Here is a 6643-nt window from a genome sequence, read left to right on the forward strand (position 1 = left end):
ATGTGCCTGCAACCAAGGTACATGCCCTTGACTGGAATCGAACCTGGGACCCTTCAGTTTGCAGGCCGACGCTCTATCCACTGAGCCAAACCGGTTAGGGCTTATTTTTATTTTTAAAATAATGTTATATTTTTATCATTATTATTATTATTTTAGTCCTCACCCAAAAACATGTTTTATTGATGTTAGCGTGAGAGGAAGGGAGAGGGGGAGAAAGATTAAAACATTGATGATTGGCTGCCTCCAGGACTCGCCCACGGATGGAGCCTGCATCCTAGCATGTGCTCTGACCTGGAATCAAAGTGGCAACCTATTGGAGCACTAGATGAAGCTCACACCAACCAGGGCTGTGACCTGACTGGGAATCAAGCAAGCCCGAGATCTTTCAGTGTACAGGACAATGCTCCAATCAACTGAGCCACCTTGACCAGGGTGGAAAATAATGTTACTTTTACTTTAAAAATAAAATAGTGAGATTTTTATTTCTGGGGGGTGCAGGGGACGGGGAAGACTTGGAATTTAGAGATCCTGGCTGAGTGACCTTCAGTGAATCCCAGAATCTCAGCTCCCTCCCCTGCATAATGAGGATACCAATACTCTTCTCACAGGGTGGTTGTAACGGTTAAAGGAACTACCAGACATCAAGTGACTGGCACAGAATTAGTACTCAATAAATAACTGTTTTATTGTCATTGCAGTCTTAATATTCATCTCTGAATCCCCAGAGACCAACATAGTACAGGGCATATGGTCATTGCTCATTAAATGTTTGTTAAATGAATGAATTCAACAGCCATTTAGTGTCAACTCTCAAATTCAACAACCCTACGAATAATACACTAGGACAGTTATATTCATAGATCCAGCTCTTAAGCCAGACCAGAAATAACCTCTCTAAGCCTCATTCCCCCACCCCATGGAACATGAGATTAATAATTTAACAGTACTAAATGAAATAAAGCAGATAAAGCATTTAACCCCATGGGGTAAGGAAACTGGAAAGTGGGAAGTAGCTATAATGGGAAAATATGTAAGAGGAGGAAACATAGCCGACATGAGAAAATTACAAAATTTCCGGACTCTTACCAGCATGATTTCATTCTGAGATCCATGGCTAACTCCTTAGTTTTAAGCTTTAACTTTCATTACTCAGTATAGAAGTTCTAATATCAGTTTAGTCACAGCCATGTGGTACCACTCCCAGTTCAGGCCCCTCCCCAGTCAAATGCTGTAATCCCAACAGAATGCTAATTACCCAGCTCTGGTCTCCCTGAAGGAATTGCTCCAAAGGACCAGTGGACCCTGCCCAGCCCAAAATAACCCTATCAGAGCATCACCTCCAACAAATTCATGAGACATCCTAGGGCTTTTATATTCATTATCTATAACAATAAAAGTGTAATATGCTAATTAGACCAGACGTCCTTCTGGCCAACCTTCCAGATGAAGCCGGGGCTGCAAGAGAAGCCCAGTCCCGGGTGCCAGAGGGAAGCCGGTGCTAGCAGCCGGGGGAAAGAAGGCCTACTCTTGCACGAATTTTGTGCATCGGGCCTCTCGTTTCATATAAAACTCCCCAAATACCTATGACCTGGACATTATTATTCCCATTACACGTTTTAATTGAATTTATTGGGGGTGACATTGGTTAATAAAATTATATTGGTTTCAGGGGTGCAATCCTATAATACACCCTTTGAATATTGTATTGTGTGTTCACCACTCCAAGTCAAGTCTCTTTCCATCACCATTTATCCTCCCTTTTTATTCCTGTTTTAAAAAATGAGAAACTGAAGCTTAAGGAAGTTAAGGAACAAGATTTGCGTTTAACCAAAAATGTTATCTAAAGCTATTTGCTGAGAATTGTCTGGTCTAGAGGATGTTGAAATCATTCCTAAAGCTTAGGAATTTTCACAATTCTTCTGGTTAAACTCATAAAATCTTATCAAGATGGAGTGAGGATTAAGGTGGATTTGAGAAGGGTATTTTAACTCTAATCAGTAGAAACCAAATCCATCCCATTGTAACCTAATCAGAGAAAGACGGAGATCTCAAGACAGAAAAATTTAGTGAAGACCATTTTAAAAAGCCTTGGTTTAAGAATTACAAATGTTGGGGGGCAGAGGGAGAGGTGGAAGAGGGCATAGAGGGGATAAAAATAAAACAAAAAAATAAAATAAAATAAAAATTTCAAATGTTTACCACTTCCTTCAGTCATGATTGTCAAACTGTATGGTCCGAGGCTCACTGGTGAGTCCACCAACCTGGCCATGCTGACAGCTGAGAACAAATCCCAGAATGGACAAATACTATTCAATTCCACAGTCTTACATTCTCTCTTACAACCAACTGCTATTGGCTATAAAAGTAACCATGTGGCAAACTAAATATAAAATATTCTCAAACAAAGCTGAAATTCTCCCACTTATCTGAAAAGATACTTTGTTTCCAACGTTGGTTTCAGTTGCTCTTGCAACTATGTTACAATTGTGTTTTGGGGTATTGGTAGAATCTCTCTTGGGTGGCGCGTTCCCACAGTTGTTTTGTTTCTTGGAAATGGTTACACTGTTAGTATTTCCATTGTCATTTGGTTTCCTGGAAAATCTTGGTTATTACAGTGTGTTTTTCATAGTGAGGGAAGGTTTGGGCCTCCAGTGTTGGTGACTAGATAATTCTGACCACTCTCCCACTGAGGAAAACTGGTAAACCCAGGCGAAGCCGGCCCGTGTCCTGAGTGCCTGCAGCCAGCCAGAGGGAAGGAAGCCTGGGTCCTGAGTGCCTGCAACCAGCCAGAGGAGGGAATCCTGGGTCCCGGGTGCTGGGCGAGGCAGAGGCAGTTAGGGGCGATCAGGCCAGCAGGGGAGCAGTTAGGGGCAATCAGGCAGGCAGGCAGAGACGTTAGGAGTGATGAGGCAGGCAGGCAGTCGAGTGGTTAGGAGCCAGTGGTCCTGGATTGCAAGAGGCAGTCAGACATCTCCTGAGGGGTCCCTGATTGGAGAGGGTTCAGGCCAGGCTGAGGCATACCCCCCATGCATGAATTTCATGCACGGGGCCTCTAGTATAACCTGAACAAAAACCAACAGCAACAAAAGACAATTGAAAAGGACCCAAAAGAACCCCAGATATTATGGTCATTACATTGCTTATTATATTCAAGAAGATAAATAGATTGATAATTTTGGCCGAAAAGTAAAAAGTATACAAAACAACTTAAGTGAAAATTCCATAACTGAAAAAACATAACAATAAACATAAATAACCCAGTGGATTGGGTTTAACAGCAGAGTAAATGCTGTTAAAGAGAGGATTAATAAACTTAGAGGCCGGGAGTAAATATAAATGAATGAAACATCAAAAGGCAAAAGAAGAGAAAAGGTAAGTCACGGAGGAGAGAATGACACAGTTTAACTGCTGTATAGAACTGGAAAACCAGAAGTGCAGGGAGGAAAGACTGGGGTAGAAGCAATATTTGACATGAAAAGGCTAACTTACCAAAGCTAATGAAAAAATAAACACACAAATTCAAGAAACACTATGAATTATAAACAAGAAACCTCAGGAAAATTAAGGCTGGAATGTAGGTGAGGGTTGAGGAAGTGGTGTCTGTCTCTTCACCATCCTCAAGAGAAATGAGGTCAATTCAGGGCATTGCAAAAGCCTCAATGAAAACAAAGCTGAAGCAAATTCAACACATGGCAAGAAATGGAGGAAGTATAGTGTTGGCAAAAGAAAGGAAGGAAGGAAGGGAGAAGGAGAAAAGCTAACTCCAAAGGAAAAGAGAATTAAAAAGTTTATGAATAAGATCCCAGAACTAAAATTCTAGACAATATGATCATAAATGACCTCATGGCAGAAGAATCCAATGGCACATGAGAAAGATGCAGAAGTACTGGCTGGTTAGGGGATACAGGGATCCATACAGGTATGGGTAGATTTTAGAAGTAAAAAAATATAGTAAATAAAAAATAGAAACTAATATAATAGGGGAAAAGTCTTAAAGGTAATTCCAATAAATATAAACAGGTTAAACTTACCAATAAAAGATGAGAACTCTATGATTTGAATGAAATTATGAGACACACATAAAAACAAATACCAGCTAAATATGAATATATCTATATACATAAAAGCCTAAGCGACTGGCTGGCCGGCTGGCCATTTGACCAGCCAACCAGTAGCTATGACACGCACTGACCATCAGGGGGCAGACGCTCAATGCATGAGCTACCAAGCTGCAGTTCTCTGGTGATGCGCCCGGAACCAGAGAGGAGGGAGCCCGGTGCCTGGGTGTGCCAACTGAGAACCGCCCTCTCGCAATCTGGGACCTCTCGAAGGATATCGAAGATCCAGTTTCGGCCTAATTCCCTCAGGCCAGGCCAAGGGACCCCACTGGTGCATGGATATATAGGCCTCTAGTCTACATATAATGACAAAAAAGTAAGCTGCAATTGGTTAAAAAAAAAAAGTGGAACATGAACTATGAGTACCATAAAGTGCTTTTTTAAAAATATTTTTTATTGATTTTTTACGGAGAAGAAGGGAGAGGGCTAGAGAGTTAGAAACATCGATGAGAGAGAAACATTGATCAGCTGCCTCCTGCACACCCCCTACCAGGGATGTGCCCGCAACCAAGGTACATGCCCTTGACCAGAATCGAAACTGGGACCCTTCAGTCCGCAGGCCGACGCTCTATCCTCTGAGCCAAACCAGTTAGGGCAGTAACATAAAGTTTTATACATGAATATCACAGACTCTAGTAGTGTAATATAACTGCAGGAAGAAATAGTAAATCAATCATTAAAATTAAAGATTTTAACATAACTTTTAAAAAATACACAGATGAAGTTAACAAAAATAAATAGAAATATCAAAAATCTGAATGAGACAATTAATGAGCTATACGTATTATATGTAGAATTATATTCCCAACCAACAGAAAATCATAAGCTTTTTAAGCAAATACAGAACATACATCTATCCTATATAATAAAAGCCTAATATGCTAAGTGTCAGGTCGACTGGTCAGCCATTCAACCAATCAAAGCGTAATATGCTAATGATGTGCTAAGGCTGCTCAACTGCTAGCTATGACATGCACTGACCACCAGGGGACAGACAGTTAACTGGTCAACCAGTCGCTATGACGTGCATTGACCACCAGGAGGCAGATGCTCCAAACAGTAGGTTAACTTGATGCTGGGGTCGGGCCAATCAGGACTGAGACGGGCCAGACATGCCCTGGAGCCCTCCTGCAATCCCTCCCCAGCTAGCCAACCTCCTGCGTCTCTCGTTGGCCCTGATTGTGCACTAGTGGGGTTCCTTGGCCTGGCCTGCATGCTCTCACTATCCAGGACCCCTCAGGGGATGTCGGAGAGCCGATTTCAGCCCAATCCCACAGGGGGAGCACTGCTCAGGCAGAAGCCGGGCTCACAACTGGTGAGCACAGCAGCAGTGGCGGAAGCCTCTCCCGCCTCTGCAGCAGCGCTAAGGATGTCCAACTTAGGCCTGGGGAGCAGGCCTAAGCCGCCAGTCAGACATCCCCCGAAGGCTCCTGGACTGTGAGAGGGCGCAGGCCGGGCTGAGGACACCCCCCCACCCGAGTTTTCGTGCACCAGGCCTCTAGTATATATAAAAGCCTAAGCAACCGAACACCCGGTCAACTGGTTGCTATGATGCGCACTGACCACCAGGGGACAGACGCTCAATGCAGGAGCAGCCCCCTGGTGGTCAGTGTACTCCCACAGCCAACCTCCTGCACCGGCAACCTCCCGCAGCCCCTCCCCCTGGCTGGACAACCCTCCCACCCCCAATCAGCAATGATCACCCAGCCAGGCCGAGGGACCTCAACCATGCACAAATTCGTGCACTGGGCCTCTAGTAATACTATAAAAGAAGCCTCAACAAATTCCAAAAAAACAATATCATATAGACCAAGTTCCCTAACCATGAAATAAGAAATTTAAAACTTTTTTATTACTGAAAACTACAACTCCTATATACTTAGAAACTAAATTACATTTTTTTTCTTTTTTAGCAGGAGGATGGTGGGGGGACTCTGGTTTCATCTTTCTACCAACAGACAAAGATCTGCCCTGTCCAATCAGAATTGCAAAATTATATTTTTAAGTAACCATTGTATTTTTAAAAGTGTAAAGGAAAGTGCTTACAAATGAATAATAGGAAAACACTACATGTCAAAAACTGTGGAGCCCTAGCCAGTTTAGCTCAGTGGATAGAGTGTTGGCCTGTGGACTGAAAGGTCCCAGGTTCAATTCCGGTGTAGGGCATATGCCCAGGTTGAGAGCTCTATCCCCAGTGGGGGGTGTGCAGGAGGCAGCCAACTAATGATTCTCTCTAATCACTGATGTTTCTCTCTCTCTCTCCAGCTCCCTTCCACTCTAAAATCAATAAAAGTATATATTTTTTTAAATTGTGAAATAAATTGTGGAATAAAGCAAAAGCAGTATTTAGAGGGAAGTATATCATTTTTTAAAATAATTTTTTAGAGAGAGAGAAAAACATCCACTGGTTGTTCCACTTATGCATTCATTGGTTGATTCTTATATGTGTCCTGACTGGGGAACAAACCTAAAACCTTGGTGTGTCAGGACAATGATCTAACCAACTGAGCAATCTGGCCAGGGTC

The sequence above is a fragment of the Myotis myotis genome, unplaced genomic scaffold, assembly GCF_014108235.1.
Source record: "Myotis myotis isolate mMyoMyo1 unplaced genomic scaffold, mMyoMyo1.p scaffold_m19_p_2, whole genome shotgun sequence".
Classification (NCBI taxonomy): Eukaryota; Metazoa; Chordata; class Mammalia; order Chiroptera; family Vespertilionidae; genus Myotis; species Myotis myotis.